The following is a 19,550-nucleotide window of genomic DNA, read 5'->3' as shown; positions in this document are numbered from 1 at the left end:
TTTTTCTCCCCAACTTTTGAGTTGATAAACTTGATAAAATAAGTTGATAAACTTGTTATAAGTTGATAAAATAGGTTGATAAACTTTTCTGAAAAATCCATAGTTTTTTAAAGCATGTTGGTAAGCCAAATAACTTGCTTCTGATTTAGTGCATAGAAGTTGACAAAGGAAATTTTGGTATTTGAAATGGAAGGAGAGATGCTTCGAATGCTTCCAGAAGGAACCAATGCAAGACGACTAAATGCGAGTGGGGATGGGCAAAACTATACACAGTATTGGCTGTTGCCAGTGAAAATGTTCTTTGTTAGCTAAGAAAGGCAAGCAGGTGAGGGTCATGCACGAGACAGGCAAAGAGCTATGCAAAACTTGTTTTGGATTTGACAAAATTCAACCCAAGCCTAACCAGTCATGGGAAGGGCTCGGTTGTAGGAGGTGTGTGCACCCCATAGTGAATTCTGCAGACCACAGAGAACTTAAACTGAGATCAAATAAAACATGACAATTGTTACAGACATGTATGTCAAGCGTAACAATAAAATAACATGGGTGTTTGTCGCAGTAATCCCATAATGAGAAAACTTCTGGAGGATGGCCTGGGTCCCAGTGTATTCACTAAATGCTTATATAAGTTTAAGAAAAGAGAATCAGGGCAATGTTAGGAGCTGGGGTGACCCTCAAGTAAAAGAATCTAGCAAGGTAAAACCCTTGTTTGTAAAATCTACGCCAAAACAGTTATGTTAACTCACGAAACCAGAAGAGAAAGGTAAATCGTCATTCACAACTAGTAGAAAGAGCTGCTTTTAAAATTGTAGGTACGTTCAAAGAATCTCAAAAGGAAGTGCAAAACAACAGTGCCAGGGAAAAGAGTAATTAGTTGCAAATGTCTGTTTGTTCTTGGCAGGTTTAAACTTAGAATGAAGTTTCCAATTGTCCAGCTGTGGAAGAGTTGGATATTAACTGTAAAGTTGAGTTGGCATCCATGATAGAATGTCAGTAGGTGATATGTCTAATTTCTCACAGGGTTTATGTAGGTAGTTTGGTGATCTAATTATAATTTGATTACCATCTTTGGTGGTCAGCAGACCAAACAGGAGCCATGCTATAGGAAGTTTTTTTGCCCTTAGAGTGTCAGTGAGGGGCCTAAGAATACGTACTTGGGGCTGAGTCCTGGAATAGAAGAGTTTTGTTGCCTTCAAATTGTATATCTGTAGATTCTCTAGATTTTTGAAGATTTGCTGAGGTATCAACATAGTTTAATGAGTCACAGATAACATCTCTGTGGGTTTCTGAAGAGGATGGCCTGGGATGTATGCGTTTGATAACTATAATTTCTGATCTCGTATTATCAAGGAGAGATTGAAAGATTTGGACAGCCAAAGATTTCAATGCCTCATTTGCTACAGATTCAGGAAGACCTTGTAGTCTGATATTCCTTTAATTGCTTCAGTTCTCCTGGAACTCAATGATGAGTAATGCATAGTTTCGGTGATCATATTGACCAAGTTGGTTAAATTTGATAACACTGCTGAGTTAAAGCATAGTATGTTGTGTTTCTTTAAGTGCTTCAACTCTGTAGCCAATTTGTTTGACATATGCTTCTATGTCAGCTAATTCTTTCATTACTGGTGAAAATGACTTTTAGGATTGCCTTGAAAAACAAACAGGAGATTGGGTATTGTTTTTTTTCCAGAAAAGGTCACCCCCAAAATATCATTGGGATATATGGTTGTATATAGAATCTCTATACACCAATATATCCAATGATATTATTTCGGAGTGACCTTTTCTGAAAAAATATCAAAATAACAATTAAATTCTTTGTTTTTAGGCAAAAGTACATCAAATTAGGATATAGGAATATAAGGTTGTAAAAAAAGTTATAGCCCGAATGCACATTCTGTATCAGATTCTTTTAAGTCTTAATCTTGCAGAAAGTTGTGCGGTATTTTATTTTTCGTAGTCTTATGCTCTATATGCAAATAGCCATGTGTCAGTTCTTGCAGGAGGAACGGACCATGGTAATCAATGTGAGATAATCAATGCAGGGGTTAATTGCATGTGTTTTTAATTTACTAATTATATGTTAAGCTTTTTAAAGGTCTGTGTAAAGTTTGTTAGTTTGAGGTGAGCAAGGTTCTGTGAACCGAAACGCGTACTCTGTTTGTTACGAGCACAAAGTTATTGGAATAAAAGCAAGGTTTTTTTCACGATACCTGGATTCCTGCATATGAAATATGTATTTCTGTCTTCGCCTGGTTTAACCATATTAATTTTGGTCTGTTACTTTTAGAGAAAATGTCTGTGGCACTACAGCGTGCAGCTAGTTATATGTTATGTTTATCCTGTTTTCTCACAACTCCTCAATCATTTCCAGTTTAAGTAGTGTAGATAGGAGTGATGGGTTTTTACATTTATTATGTTGATAGTAGAACCAGCAATAAAGCATTGTTCTGTTGTCACCTGGTGTAATTGATTGTCCGTTAAGTGTGGAGAGTGTCTAAATAGAATTGAAACTAAGGAGGCCTGGGACCATGTTGTGATAACTCCACCACTTTTGAGTGTGGCTTGGTGTTATGGTTTACAGTGTGCTGGGGCTGCCACTCAGGCACAGTTCTATAATGAGAGCCCTAGTGGTACATAGATGACAGAGGGACTTTGGAGAGCTGGTCCAAGGTCCACTCTTCCCTACAGGCAGTGGAGCCTGATTAGTGAGCCATGGTTGAGTAGCCGAGCAGGCATGGTGGCTGTTTGATGTGGCCCTGCACTCGGCTGCAAAGGAAAAACACCCACATGTGGGCCTTCCTGACCACTAACTCTTGGCAGGGAGAGAAGCAGTCAGGATGCAGAGGAAGCAGGTAAGCTACCTTCGCAAAGGGTCAATGTCCAACCATGGGAGTCACTCAGTACAGAAGAGCGGGGAGTGGTGCCATGTTTGTGTCTCCACACCTCTAGGCTTGCAGGCAGTGTCCACTAGAGATGAGCGAGCACCAAAATGCTCGAGTGCTAATTACTCGAGTAATTGCTCGAGAGTTCGTTTCGAGTAACGAACCCCATTGAAGTCAATGGGCGACTCGAGCATTTTTGTATATGACTGGTGCTCCACTAAGGTTTTCATTTGTGAAAATCTTAGCAAATCACCAAAGCATGTAAAAAACACAGAAATGGATAGGGCAGGTGAGGAGCAACATACAGGGCTGCATTTCGGGCTCCGAGGTCTCACTATTAAGCCACAATAGTGGCAAGAGTGAGACCCCCCCCCCCCACACTGTCAGCATAACGATCGTTCTCCTCTGCCACAGCTGTAACAGCTGTGGCAGAGCAGAATGATGTTAGTCCATTGAAAGCAATGGGCTGCCGGCGAGCGCGGGATGAATTTTCGGGAAGGGCTTAAAAATATAAGCCCTTACCTGAAAATCATCCTAAAATGTGTAAAAATAAAAAAAAATTATGTCAGCATTAAGATCGTTCTCCTCTGCCACAGCTGTAACAGCTGTGGCAGAGCAGAACGATGTTAGCCCATTGAATTCAATAGAGCCGGCAATACAGCCGGCTCCATTGAAAGCAATGGGCTGCCGGCGAGCGCGGGATGAATTTTCGGGAAGGGCTTAAAAATATAAGCCCTTACCTGAAAAAGAAAGATTTTAGTGTAAAAAAGAATAAAAATGCAGGCATTCTCTTCAATGGAGCCGCTGCTGCTGCCGGCGACTCCATTGAAGACAATGGTCCGCTGGCACACCTGAATTCTTTTTCAGGGAAGGGCTTTACATATAAGCCATTCCCTGGAAATGAATTAAAAGTGATTTAAAAAACAAAAAAAATAGATACTCACCTCCCTTCAGCTGCCGGGGTACAGCCGCGTCTTCTCCTGCTGTCCCACGCACTGTGGTGCTGAACTGCTGTCATTCAGCTGAGAGCTGCGCTGAGCCAATCAGAGGCCAGCACTCACTCACCCATTCATGAATTCATGAATGGGTGTGAGTGAGATCTGCCTCTGATTGGTCAGGCTGTGACCAATCAGAGGCAGCTCATTCAGCAGGCGGGGATTTTAAATCCCCGGCTGCTGAATACTACAGAGAGCAGTTCAGGAGAACTGCCAGCTGGCCGCAGCTGAACTCCGTCTGCCGGGACCAGGTGAGTATATATATATTTTTTATTTTTACACATTTCTGGATAAATTGCAGGGAAGGGCTTATATATTTAAGTCCTTCCCGAAAATTCATTGTGCGGTCGTCGGCAGCCTATTGCTTTCAATGGAGCCGGCTGTATTGCCGGCTCCATTGAATTCAATGGGCTAACATCGTTCTGCCGGGACAAGGTGAGTATATATTTTTTTTTTTACTTTTTACACATTTTAGGATGATTTTCAGGTAAGGGCTTATATTTTTAAGCCCTTCCCAAAAATTCATCCCGCGCTAGCCGGCAGCCCATTGCTTTCAATGGAGCCGGCTGTATTGCCGGCTCCATTGAATTCAATGGTCAGTGCTCGTTTAATCGAGACGAGCACCGCGTGGTGCTCGTCTCGCTTAACGAGCATCTCGAGCACCCTAATACTCGAACGAGCATCAAGCTCGGACGAGTATGCTCGCTCATCTCTAGTGTCCACATAAAACATATTTCTTACTAATGGACCATTTACTACCTAGAATTCATCTAAAAGGTTGCCATACAAGAAATGTTCAGATGCTAGCACTTGATCCTATGTTCAGAAGCTTACAACAATGAACTTTGACGGGCTTCAACATGCTGACCCTGGTAATTAGAGGTCTCTATTTGGAGAAGGGGGTTGTCCTCATAGCACAACTTTTTATGCTGGCCATACACATAAAAAGTTCAAAGATAAAAAAATATGCTTTCTCTTAGTGTGCATGGAAGATGTTCAATCTTGTATAAATATAAAAGCACGCTATAAATTTTCTGAAAAAGTCAGGAAATGATTGTCTTTGTAAATAAAACTGATAAGTACATGGTAAATTGGAAATATTATTATAAAGACTTTTCTAATGTGTGGTAAATTCTGATGGCCTAGGGAGCAGCTGTATTGGGGAAATAAAGCTTTGGATTGCTTTTATTGTCACGCAACTTTAATTTCGTTGTGGATTTTACTATATAAGAGTATTTCTGCAGGGAATTGTCTTCGTCTACTTGTTTCTCTACTTGTTTATGAGGGCTGATTAAAGTAGTCTCCAATGAAATTTTAGAGAAAAAAAAAGCGTGGATTATTTTTACCTACAACTTATTTTACAATCTAACCATCTATTAAAGCTCCTGTGATTTAGAAAAACCTGTCATCCAAATACAGAAATATACACATATAAACAATGTCATATTAAAATTTTCTATAGAATACACAGTAAGACCCTGCTGCAGACTAGCGTATTTGGGGCCCTGTCCTGTCTGTGTTAAACTATAGTCAGTACATAACCCTATTTTTGGGGTATGAGGACATAGGACATACCAATGCATGTCAATGTGCTATGTCTGTGTAAATCAGACAGTACACAAACTGATGTTTGTGTGCTGTCTGAGGGGAGTTATACCAGAGCCTCCTGGGTGCAACTCACATTCATGACTAGTGTGCACTTCGGCTTAAGGCTTAATGTTACCAGATAGTATGATAACAGAACTGACTATTGGAACATTGTCCTTGTATGGTAACCGTAAAATCATAGAATGGTAGAGTTGGAAGGGACCTCCAGGGTCATCTGGTTCAACGCCCTGCTCAGTGCAGGATTCACTAAATCATCACAGACAGATGTCTGTCCAGCCTTTGTTTGTACACTTCTATTGAAGGAGAACTCACCACCTCCCGTGGTAACCAGTTCCATTCTTAGATCACCCTCACTGTCAGAAAGTTTTTTCTAATGTCTAATCTGTGTCTCCTCCCTTTCAGTTTCATCCTATTGCTTCTAGTCTTTCCTTGTACAAATGAGAATAGGGCTGATCCCTCTGCAGTGTGACAGTCCTTCAGATATTTGTAGACCGCTATTAAGTCTCCTCTCAGCCTTCTTTTTTGCAAGATCCCAGATCCTTTAACCGTTCCTCATAGGACATGATTTGGAGACCGCTCACCAGCTAGGTAACTCTTCTCTGAACTTCCTCCAGTTTGTCTATGTCTTTTTTTAAAGTGGGGTGCCCAGAACTGGACACAGTATTCCAGATGAGGTCTGACTAAGAAAGAGTGGAGGGGGATAATTACATCATGTGATCTTGCCTCCATGCTTCTCTTAATACATCCAAGAATTGTGTTTGCATTTTTGGCTGCTGCATCACATTGTTGACATTGTTCAGTCTATGATCTATTAGTATACCCAAGTCTTTTTCACAAATGCTGCTGCTTAGCCCAATTCCTCCCGTTCTGTATGTGTTTTTTTCATTTTTATTGCCCAGATGTAGGACTTTACATTTCTCCTTGTTAAATACCATTCTGTTAGTCACCACCCACTGTTCAAGCTTTTCCAGATCTTTTTCAATACTCTCTCTTTCTTCCCTAGTGTTAGCTATCCCTCCTAGCTTTGTGTCGTCTGCAGATTTGATCAATTTCTCATCAATTCCCTCCTCCACATCATTTATAAAAATGTTGAACAACACTGGGCCTAGGACAGAGCTTTGCAGCACCCCACTTGAAACATTCTTCCACTTGTATATGCAGCCATTTGTAACCACTCTTACAGTACGATCACTCAGCCAGTATGAATCCACCTAACAGTTACCTTATCAATCCCATATTTGGTTATTTTTCCAATAAGTATGGTATGAGATACTTTGTCAAATACTTTACTAAAGTCAAGATATAATATATCCACCGTATTTTCCTGATCAACCCAGTCAGTGATTCTGTCATAAAAGAAAATTAGATTTGTCCGGCATGACCCGTTTGCTTCAAACCCATGCTGGCTCTAGTTCATTACTCCATTTTTATCTAGGTACTTGCATACATGCTGTTTAATAATTTGTTCAAAAAACTTTCCTCGTATAGAAGTCAGGCTCCCAGGCCTGAAGTTTCCTGGATCCACCTTCTTGTCTTTTTTGAGGATAGGGACAACATTTGCCCTTTTCCAATCTTGTGGGACTTCTTCTGTTCTGTTTTTAAAATTATGGTGAGTGGCTAGGAAATTACTACTACTGCTTCCTTTAGTATCCTAGGATGTAATTCATCTGGACCTTGAGACTTGAATTCATTTTAAGTTAGCAACATTTTCTCTCACCATTAGAGATGAGCGAACGTGTTCGGCCCCGCCCCTTTTCGCCCGAACACCGAACTTTGCGAGGAATTCCGTGCTCGGGCGAAAAAAGTTCGGGGGTCGCCGTGGCAGCGCGGGGGGGTGCGGCGGGGAGTGGGGGGGAGAGGGAGAGAGAGAGAGCTCCCCCCTGTTCCCCGCTGCTGCCGCCCGCGCCGCCGCGCCTCTCCCCGCCCCCCGGCGCCCCCCGAATCTTTACGCGCGAACACTGAAGTCCTCGGAAAAGCCGGTGTCCGGGTGCGTAAGTACTCGTTAAGAACACGTTCGCTCATCTCTACTCACCATCTCTCGGCTTATAGATAGCCTGCAGTCTTTAATTCCCCCAATAGCACAGGGAAGATCAGTTGATGTTACATCTACTTTCTGAGAGAAAACAGATACCAAATAGGAATTTAAAAGTTCAGCCTTCTCAACATCATTCTTAACCAATTCATCATTTTCATCTCATAAGCATCCAATAGTATCTTCGACTTTTCTTTCCCTTTTGACATACCCCAAAATCCTTTTTATTGCTTTTGGCCTCCGTTGCAAGCATCAATTCATTATTAGCTTTAGCTTTTTTGACTCGCCCTACAGTTTCTGCAGACCTCATTAAATTCTTCTTTAGATATCCCCCCTTCTTTCCATTTGATAAACATATTCTTCTTCCTTTTTAACATGTGCGCAAGTTCTATGTTCATCCATCCTGGTTTCTTTAAATGCTTCTCATTCTTCCTTCTTTTAGGGATTGTTTATGTCTGTGCTTTGAGAATCTCATTTCGCAATATTTCCCAACCTTCTTGGACATTTCTGTCCTTAAGAACATCCAGCCATTGGATTCTCCCTACCCTCTTCCTGAGTTCAATAAAATCTGCCTTTCTGAAATCCAACCTTGAGGTCTGAGTTTTCTCAGGTCTTCCTCCCCTTATTATCCAAAATTCAAGGATAGCATGATCACTGCCCCCTAAGGTTCCAGCCACCCTTACTTCCTCAACTATTTCCTCCCTGTTGGTAAGAAATAGGTCCAAAATAGCAGATCCCCTTGTTTTCTCTCCTTCCTTTTGGAAGATAAAATAGTCAGCAAGAGCGGATAAGAATTGTTGGATCCATTACTTTTACCTGAGAGAGATAACCAACAACTGCAGCCACAAAAAACAAGCTAAATGCATATCAGTATCGCAGTAGGGGCAGGAAACACAGGAATCGGGCTACGATGTATATTTGGAGACTAAGTTGGCAGTAGAAACTTCTGTTAAAAGATGAGCAGTACGTGGTTAGTCACAAATGTGAGGCATTTTAACTGACTCTAACTAACAATATACTTAAAGGGGTTGTCCCGCGAAAGCAAGTGGGGTTATACACTTCTGTATGGCCATATTAATGCACTTTGTAATATACATCGTGCATTAAATATAAGCCATACAGAAGTTATTCACTTACCCACTCCATTGCTGGCGTCCCCGTCTCCATGGAGCCGTCTAATTTCGGTGTCTTCTTGCTTCTTTAGACGCGCTTGCACAGTCTGGTCTTCTGCTGTGTGCTCGCGCCAGAGAGCTGGTCTGCGCGTCGTCATCGTGGCTCCGCCCTGTCACGTGGTGCCGATCAGCCAATTAGGTGGCTGTATCGGCAGTGGAATGCAAGGAAGGAGAAGACAATCCATGGTGCACCATGGGAGAAGACCCGCGGTGCACCATGGGAGAAAACCGCGGTGTATCATTGGGAAAGGACCGGCGGCCATCTTTAAAAGAAGAAAAGAAGATGCTGCGCGAACGGGGATGCAGGTAAGTGATTTTTCTTTTAAATAACTAACGGAATTGATTTTAACGGGGCAGAATGCGGGGGTAAGTTAAAAAAAAATTTGGATTTCGCCGCGGGACAACCCCTTTAACTCTAACTTGAGGGATTTGGTAACAATCTTTTATAAATTACAAAGATCAGCAACACACTTCAAATGTAGAACTCATGGTGGAACCACAGAGCGTTTCAACCCAGCAATGATGGTCATCCAAAAGTGTTGTCATATAACTATAACAGGCATAGATTTCCCCAGGAAAACATCTTCCATGGCTCCCAAAGTTGACTCCTCACTCCTTCGGCAGCCCCCTTTCCCAACAATGCAATCTCTCTTAAGCCTCAGTACCAATGGAATTGCTCTCTAACTTGCAGCTCTCTACCATCTGAAGTCCTTCAGATCTCTTACCTGACCTCTGCAGCCAATGGAAAGTAACATGCAACATTTCTAGAGAAATAAACAAACTACAGTAATGTAGGAGGGCCAGTAGAAGTTGCCCTTATGCCATGCAAATTACATAACTACAGGAACCATAACACAGCTCATTACAACATAAACTTGAACCTGGGCTCCCTTGTTACATCAGCAAATGTCAAATATTTTAATATATAAATTACACTTTCAGTCACTTCACCTAAAGATTTTTATTTTTAGGCTGCCTGTCCACAGGCGATTGTTCATTGCGTTAATGCAGTGGGTAATGCAGCGAACACTTTCCATAGCATTGCTATGGAAAGTGCAGCTGCGGCGTCCATGAGCGGAGAATCATAGCAATTCTCCGATAGCGGGATCTAAATTGTGGCATGCCTCGATTTGCCGCGATTCTCCACCGTGAGCCTATCTGTCAGATAGGCTCACCGCAGAGAACTGACAGCAGCCCCCTCCTATGGCGATATTCCACAATGGCCGTGGACAGGGGGCCTAAGAGTATTTTAGTTGAGTCTTTTTGTGTAACTTCTGTGTGAGGCCTCAGTCAGACGGGCGTTTTTTCGCACGATTTGCGCATGCGCATGCGTCCGGCGGTTTTATAGAACCATTGCTTTGCAATGGTATCGGACACATGAGCGCTTTTTATGCGCTCGTCCGATAAATTATAGAACAAAAATCGCAGATCGCACCTATCTGCGATCTGCGATTCCTGTTCTCCTCTCTATATGCGCTCAATGGCGCCGGCGGCAGCAGCGCCGACCCCACTGAGAACATATACTAGACAAATCATTCTCCTCTGCCACAGCTGTAACAGCTGTGGCAGAGAAGAACGATGTTTGCCCATTAAATTCAATGGAGCCGGCATTACAGCCGGCTCCATTGAAAGCAATGGACTACCGGCGATCGCACAATAAATTTTCGGGAAGGGCTTAAAAATATAAGCCCTTCCCGGAAATTCATCCAGAAATGTGTAAAAACAAAAAAAATATATATACTCACCTGGTCCCGGCAAACGGAGTTCAGCCGCAGACGGCCGGCAGTTCTCCTAAACTGCTCTGAGTAGTATTCAGCAGCCGGGGATTTAAAATCCCTGCCTGCTGAATGGGCTGCCTCTGATTGGTCACAGCCCTACCAATCAGAGGCAGCTCTCACTCACACCCATTCATGAATTCATGAATGGGTGAGTGAGTGCTGCCTCTGATTGGCTCAGCGCAGGGACCAATCAGGGGCAGCTCTTAGCTGTCATTTAGCTGAGAGCTGCCCCTGATTGGTCCCTGCGCTGAGTCAATCAGAGGCAGCACTCACTCACCCATTCATGAATTCATGAATGAGTGTGAGTGAGAGCTGCCTCTGATTGGTGAGGCTGTGACCAATCAGAGGCAGCTCATTCAGCAGGGGGGGATTTTAAATCCCCGGCTGCTGAATACTACTCACAGCAGTTCAGGAGAACTGCCGGCCGGCCGCGGCTGAACTCCGTCTGCCGGGACCAGGTGAGTATATATATATTTTTTTATTTTTACACATTTCTGGATGAATATCCGGGAAGGGCTTATATTTTTAAGCCCTTCCCGAAAATTCATCGTGAGATCGCCCGCAGCCCATTGCTTTCAATGGAGCCGGCTGTATTGCCGGCTCCATTGAATTCAATACGCTGGACAGTGCTGAACTGCTCCGGCCCGTTTCTATTGAAATGCCGCTAGGAGCAGTTTTTTCGGGCGATTTTTCAGCCCCGGTCACGCGATTTGCGGATGCGCATCCGTCATGCGTTCCGCAAATCGCGGCAAAAAAAGCCCGTGTGACTAAGGCCTAATTAATAATATGTTCCGAACTCATTATTGCAAGTACATACACAATATACATATACTATGCTCCTATACAATAACCGTATTGAGAAGTACCAAAATAATAGAAAATAAAATCACCAGTTAATTAAAATCTTTGAATTGTCCTCTTCTGTCAGATTGGTAAAAAATCTAAGTAGTTGGTCATGTTGGTCATCTCACCCTCCCACCTCATTCTGTTGAAATGCTGATGCACTGATGTGCTATCATGGTGATATTCTAATCTGGTAGCTTTGTTTAAATCTTGCTCTGAGCCTGATGCCCAATGTCTACAAGCAAATTTGATTTGCTGAATCCGCACGGGGCACCCTCACAGGAGATCCGCAAATCAAGCCGCCAATAGAGATGCATGGGCATCCGCAAATGGATTAAAACATGCTAATTTGATTTGCAGACCATTTGGTCCACAAAACAAATCGCAGCATGCTCCATTTTTGTGCTGTTCTCACACAGGCGTCTTCCATTGAAGTAAATAGAAGTCGTCAAATCCACGGCACACCCACAGCTGACACTACGGACATGCAGTGGATCTGTGGTAAAGCAGGAGATTTAAAAAAAAACTGTACTGTGCATGTATGATGATGACGCATGAGGACCATGCGCAGTACAGCGAACCCGGAAGTGGAGGGATCCACACGGACGCCGCTGCCAGGTAGAAGCAAGTAAGCAGGGCCCACTGGCCGTGGGCAGTGCTGAATTCCATGCAGGATCCCCTGCATGGAATCCGTGCGTGCCATGGACATGAAGCCTAAAACTTCTGTTCCTGGGCACTCACATAGTGTGCATATGGTTGAAATCCATGGCTTCTCTGCTGTGGAGCACTGCCTTTTGCTTCATGTGTTTGTGAATGCTAACACTTCTGTTTCCACCTTAGAGGCTGGCTGTGGTGTTCTTGCCAGAGAAAAGGGAAACCCTCTACTTCTGTCTCTTGTCTCCCTCTTCGAGACAAGGAGTTGGACATAGTCTATAGCCAAAGAAAGAAAGAGAAAAGATACTATTGTGAATGGTGCTGAGAAGGATATTTTATGCTCATGAATTCAATGTTGATGTCTATAAGTAAGTTATGGGCCTTAGCCAAAAGATATTAAGACAGGATAGAAGGGAGAAAGTTTTTAAACCATTTTTGACTTGTTGGTACCTGCATATTGAACTTTTGATTTACGAGCAATCACTCATGTTTTTTTCTTTGTTTTAGGTTTATACTACTAGATAGGTGAGATCTACCTATTCTATAAGCTAAAGAATACTGGGACAGAGAGGCAGAAAAAATAAGCCATGGAGAGGGAAAAAAATTAAAAAAGGATATTTCAATTTTTAAAATTTCACAATTGTAGGTATATTATACACCACATTTATTTGATTTTCTTTCAGCTTGCATACATAAACTTGCTATATCATTATGACATGCTGTCAGATCACTGCCAAAAAAATCTGTTCCCCAGCAACAGAGCCCCTCAAAAGTTAAACAAGTAAACGGTAATAAGTTGGAAATACTTTGATAAACCAAAAACTGAGCAAATCTCTTGTATTAAATACATTTTACACAAATTTGGAGCACAGTTTAAAGAACTAGAAACTTATACTAGCACTGTAGTAGACAACACTCCTGTAAGTTCAACGCATCTTAAATACCTAATAGATGAAAAACAAAAGCTTCTTCATAAACTAACCAACTTGGAAAATCGATAAAGATGTTATAATTATGTCCTAGGCTTTCTTGATTGTAGCAAGAAAGAAGACTGTGCTTTATTCGTAAAAAGCTGGATTCTCCAAAATGTCGACGGAAGAGAATTAATAAACTTTTTATTTATTGAAACTGCACAAATTCCAGAGTCTACACCTCGCCCCATTTGCACTAAGCTCTTAACAACTATGGACAAAGAATGTACATTCTGAAAAGCAAAAAATGTAAGTGAACTATCCTTTGCTGTTAACAAGATTTTAATCCTTCAAGATTTTGCTCTTGAAATTCGGTAGTAGAGAGCCTCTAATAAAAAGGTAAGAGACAGAATACATTGAAGGAGTACACAGTATTCAATGTTGTTTCTTATGAGGTTAACTGTGATACATAATACCAATAATACAGCCCTATTCTTTAATGACTCAAAGGATGCTAGTGACTTGGTGGATTTATGTTAATTACCCAGATTACTCATATCAAAACATAGTACTTTCGCATATGTGAGATGAGAAGGACCAGTAGTATAAGAAAATCTATTGCAGTGGCAGCGCATGATGAATTGTTATTAAAGGAGACAGGGAAACTGCCAGAGAGAAGATTTTCTTCATTTTCTCTCTCTTTTTAAATATGATCAAAATCTTTTCTTCGAACATTAGAGGACTCAAGAGCAATCTTAAGAAAACTGTTTTGTTTTGGGCAATTAAAATGCATCTTTCAGTGATTTTACGTGTATGTCTAAAAGAATGTAATTTAGAGGGGTATTCCAGTGATTCAATGTGAATGTTATATGCTTCATAAGGTAACATGTGATTTGGCAATATAACATTTTTATACAGCGCATATAACTTGTTATACAGCGCATATGCAGAGATGTCACTTCCCTGCCTAGTTCTCCATTGGTAACCAATGGTCGACCTGTATGCTCTGTAGTTTTACTGGTCAGGCATGCTCAGTGCCTTCAAATTTGGTAATGACAACACAATTTGTACAATTGTGAATGTATACTCATCAGTAACTGGCAATGGAATATTGTGAGAGATGTAGTTTTTGCACTCTGTAGCGGCTGTTTTAAATAACTGTGGAAATCTGAAGCTGGTTGTAAAGCAGTGGTGCTGCAGGTTGGAAAAAAAATACTGGAGTTCAGTGAGATGATTTAGATGGACATTTTCAGTAATGCAGTAAGTAAAAACTTTAGGGAAATTTTGAAAATTTTGCCCAGTCTCCAGAAAACCACTTTAATTGTGGATGCACTTAACACCCTTTTACACACAACGATTATCGCTCAAAATTCACTAAAAAGCCATCTTTTGAGCGATAATTGTTGTGTGTAAATGTGCGCCCATCGTGCACTTACCGTGGACTTTTCGTTCATCGCTGACTTCAGTTCCGCATGAAATCCTCCTTCCTCAGAATGATAAGATAAGACAGACCGCACCCTGTATTTTCTGCGGGCGGTGCTGATAACATTCTTTAACAGCCACTGTCCCACTGGTGAACAATAGTGATATATTTAGAAAACAGACCACCCGCTGTTCTCTAAATACATGTAAATGAAGTAGTAAAGGGCTGATTTGGGTATGAAATGATCTCTCAAAACTGTCAGTTTCTGACGCATTTTGAGCGATCATCTGTGTGTATAAATGCACCTTTAGTCTCCTCAACAAAGATTAGATTGGATCATCTTACTATTTAACATACTCTGAGCTTAAATTTACAAATTCTTGATTCATATATCAATACAGAGGGAAATACAGTGTTAGGCCTTAGTCACACGGGCGTTTTTTCGCGCGATTTGCGGATCGCATGACGGATGCGTATCCGCAAATCGCGTGACCGGGGACAAAAAAATCGCCCGAAAAATCTGCTCCTAGCCGCATTTCATTAGAAACGGGCCGGAGCTGTCCGGCGCATTGAATTCAATGGAGCCGGCAATACAGCCCGCTCCATTGAAAGCAATGCGCTGCGGGCGAGCGCGGGATGAATTGTCGGGAAGGGCTTAAATATATAAGCCCTTCCCTGCAATTCATCCAGCGCTGAGCCAATCAGAGGCAGGTCTCACTCACACCCATTCATGAATTCAGCGCTGAGCCAATCAGAGGCAGGTCTGACTCACACCCCCTTCACACCCACTGCAGGCCGGCCGCGCTGAACTCCGTCTGCCGGGACAAGGTGTATATATATATATTTTTTACACTGTATTGCCGGCTCCATTGAATTCAATGGGCAAACATCGCTCTTCTCTGCCACAGCTATTACAGCTGTGGCAGAGAAGAATGATTTGTCTTCTATATGTTCTCAATGGGGTCGGCGCTGCTGCCGCCGGCCCCATTGAGCGCATATAGAGGAGAGAACAGGAATCGCAGATCGCAGATAGGTGCGATCTGCGATTTCTGTTCTATAATTTATTGGACGAGCGCATAAAAAGCGCTCATGTGTCCGATATCATTGCAAAGCAATGGTTTTAAAAAATCGCTAGACATATGCGCATGCGCAAATCGCGCGAAAAAACGCCCGTCTGACTAAGGCCTGACTCTCTATTGTGCATACTGTTCACAATTTATCTGCCTCCAGGCTAAGCATTGAGATAATTAATTGAAACTCAAGGATTTATAATTTTGAAACCTATTTGTCTGTTTTTTAATTCTTGGAGTACTCAAAACTAGTCATGAATGTGATGTTAAGAAAGTCATGAATGTGACATTAGATGAGTGGTTGTCTTCTGATACGGTGACTATTTCTTCAATGACTAGTTTTGAGCACTTTTACCTCTTATGTTAGCTTTATCTTCTCGATTGTAAGCTCTTGTGACTAGGGCTTTGACTGCTATTTTGGAAAATGTTTATAAGCTTAATAATGTAATGCAAAGTCTGCTTTTCATTATTCATTTACCATCTGATTTGGAAAGTGCTGTAATATGTTGGTGTTATATAAAGATTATTATTTGCTTTTTTCATGTTAAATGGGAGCGTTAGATGCATGGCAGTTGTTAAACCGTTGACAGTAAGAGCTAATGCCCCTGGCAGGATTTTAAGTGGCCGGCCATGGGCATTAGTGTCACGGTTTGACAACTGCCATGCATCTAATGCTCCCATTTAACATGAAATCCCGGTTTGACGCGGCAGGAAATGTGCAGCATTTAACCGCAGCTATTAGGTTCTATTGAACCTAATAGCTCAATGTACATGCTGCGCAATTCCACCGTGGAATATGGCAGCGTGAAATTACCCGCAGCATGTCCTATTTGCCGTGGGCATACGCACGGACGGCTTCCATTGCAGTCAATGGAAGCCGCCCATCAGGCTATACTTCCACTGTAGCACTGAGAAGTATAGCATGAATACACGCCCCGCCCCCGCTGACCATGTCATGTAACACTGCTGGCACGTCATGTGAGATCGCCGGCTCGTCATATGACACTGCCGCCGCGTAATGAGCTGTACTGCACATGCGCGCTGGTAGTGTCAGGCGGGATCTACACAGCGGATCCAGAGGGGAGTATGGGGTCTTTGGGGGGAAGCTGCGGTATTCTGCTTGCGGAGCCTGCCACGGCTGTGGGCATTAGGCCTAAAACATAGTTGTATTTCTCTTCAACCTACAATACTTTGCATTGAATTGACTTGGTTCTTACAAATTGAATTGGTATATTTAATATGAAAAGGTACCAAAACATTATTTACAATTCTAGGAATCTTTTTGACTGTAATTTCTTTTTTGTTCTAATTACATGCTAAAATACAGATGGGCTTTACCTTCTAAGATGTCACCTTCATTTACTAAATTTCCTTTAGAAGAGGACGGATTTATCTACTAATGTTTATATATTTTTCCAACTTAACATGGGATACTTTCAAGACCCTGCCCCAGAGATCTATTGGTTAAAGAAATTAATTTCTATAAGAAGCAATTAAGATCCTGCTTACAATTCCTGTTTATGGTGTTCAGCTAACAAAGGATGACAAAATGTTGATCAGAAACACAAGATAAGTACAACTTGCAGTTTCATGAGCAAATGCAAAATACTTTATGGTTCCAAAACCTATAAGTGTTAAATGAGTGTGAAAAAAAATTGAAAAATAGTTGGCTAAATGTATCAGAAAAGCTTCTTTGTTACCTTTGTTAAAAAGATATTTGAGGGATTATACTGAATAATACCCAAGCAACGTTTAATAAAATGCTTTATATACTACTCCAATTTATTTATGTTAGAGAAGAAGTGCTCCATAAAAGAAGCTGAATTGTTATTTGACAGGGTTTGCGTTCCTAAACTTTCAGGCTCTCTGAGATAAATTTTGGATTCCAAATTTAATATAGAACTCATTAATGCTGTACAGAATATGCCTAACATAAATCTTCTCTTCCAGATTGCTAGGAGATGATAGAGCTATTTGTGAAGTATGGAAATCAGTTGTTGGCAGAATGACTGAAAGTATACAATTACTCCTCTTATAAGGTGTGTTATCACCCAGTATTAATGAAGTATTGAACACAGTGATCTTAAAATTGGAAAAAGATCTTGTGGACTCTGCCTCATACTGGCCATTTTCATCATTAAATTCTGATTATAAAATATTGACCAAAATTGAGGGTCTTTTCTAAGTCAGCCATAACTTAATCAATTCAAATGAAACATTTTTGCAGAAAAATCTGCTTCAAGTAACATGAAAACTATTTTGGTATCTCAATCAGTGATGCGGAAATATAAGAGCTGTAGCTCTGTATTTCCGTATTGACATTTTGCCTTTGGGGAGGAAGTAAGAGTAGGAAACATGGGAGGAGCTGGAGAAGGGGAGCAGCACCACCACCAGCAACAGACGGCAACTTTAAAGCACAGTCTGGCTTTGATATAGATGTATGCTCAGTTATATGTGATTAAAAATTACCAGTGTGCTTATTAATCAGTGGAATCTGCCATGGGGGGCTAAAGAAATCAGGTGAAATCCACACCTGATTCACTCCTATTAATGAAGTGTGCAGGGAATTTGGCAAGGTGTGAAGCATAGGGCAGATGCTTATGGCCTACTGGTGCAGACTAACTACTGTGTGCCTGTGACTGGGAGAAATAGGACGTGGTGGTAGTTTAGGTGTGTTGTGTTATCCACTGTACGACCCATTCTACGTACTGCAGATGTAAATGCACGGGCTTGCCTTGCTTCCTGTAGAGCATGGAGCTGTTGCTTTAGTGGGATCTATTTGAAATACCAACTTGGCCTGTCCTCTATCAACTCTAACACCAACACTACCAACACATCCACTACCCCTTGCTTTCTTCATGTTTCATTTTTATTTATTTGTTCATTTTTTGGGGCTTTCTTTTTAATATAGTTTTATGTAACTTTTTAACTAACTTGGTAGTTTGCAGAAAATCACTAAATTGTAGTGGCCAGACTCTCGATTGAGCAATGTCTAAGACCACTGACACACACTGTCTATATTTGCTGCTTTTCTGTTTGGGTTTCTTCTTGTTTTAAATTAACAAAAAAACACTGTGAACTACGTAATTAAGCCACAATTCCTGGGCATCATGATATGTGGGAACAGAAGACCACACACAGTATAGTTCTTGCATTTGTCAGCTGTTCCTGTTTGGTGGCACATAATTGAATTCCCCTCACACCACTGCTAGCTGTGTAAGGCCTACAAATAAATTGCAGTGGCTGGACTAGCGACTTTGAATGCTGTCTGAGGCCACTGACACACACTGTGTCATTTAGAACCATTAAAAAACCCAAGTAATTCATAAATCCCCACCGTGGATCATTGATTCTGAGCCTCAGTGAACATCACTGTGATGCATTGCAGACCAGGATTAATGGTGGTGTTGTCAGCAAACAGCCCCCCTGAAAAGTAAGTTGAGCAACTTTTTTATTATTATGGCTATATTCCCTGGAGCGCTGGGTATTCTTTACTCATTTTAAGATTTATACTTCACATGACTGATTTTAGGCTGTGCAGTTGGGACCTGTGGTACTACAGGTTTCCATGAGCACACCTCCACATGTGAGGGATAATTGAGTTGGCTGGGTATGGAGTTTCTCCAGCCAATCCCCCTGCTGCCCATAAATACCAGCTTCCCTGATTGGGAGAGGCTGGTCATTTTACTCTGTTTTGCTCAGTCTGTGTTATACTTACTCAGAGCTGGGTGTTAAGCATGCTTGTCTGAAGTACTTCTCTCACCTTCCCTGAGGATGGTCTGGACACCTGTTGTCCCTGTCTGCATCCTATGTGGATCCCCTCGCCCTTTCTCTTTTACAGGTGTGGCCTACAGATGTCTGATCTAACATATGGTCAGATGGATGATTCCTAACACTTTTCCCCTCATGTCAGCATGGTAGCTGACTCTCTTTTCCCTTGGTGTGAGGACACTTGGACGAGCAATGGTTTACTATCTGTATGCATGAGAGTTCTGCATGGGGTTCCTGTTCTGTGTGGTATGCATTACTTGGAGTGAGCAGCAACATGTTTTGTATGTCTGTGCAGGTGGCCAGACGTGCTGTATGGGCAGTCCTGTTCTGTGTGGTATGCATAACCTGATATGTTGGTGTGAACAGGGACATGTTCATATGAACAGTTATGTTCTGTGTGTGTGAACA

At 41.8% G+C, this 19,550-nt stretch overlaps 1 protein-coding gene across 1 annotated transcript in view; it reads right to left on the bottom strand.

Moving 5' to 3' along the window:
• Positions 1 to 19,550, bottom strand: part of EPHA10 (EPH receptor A10) — a 720,654-nt gene that overhangs the window by 225,995 nt on the left and 475,109 nt on the right. The window lies entirely within an intron of this gene.

Source organism: Eleutherodactylus coqui, chromosome 1, assembly GCF_035609145.1.
Source record: "Eleutherodactylus coqui strain aEleCoq1 chromosome 1, aEleCoq1.hap1, whole genome shotgun sequence".
Taxonomy (NCBI): Eukaryota; Metazoa; Chordata; class Amphibia; order Anura; family Eleutherodactylidae; genus Eleutherodactylus; species Eleutherodactylus coqui.
The sequence above is the reverse complement of the archived record's forward strand: the minus strand, read 5'-3'. Positions and strand labels throughout refer to the sequence as shown.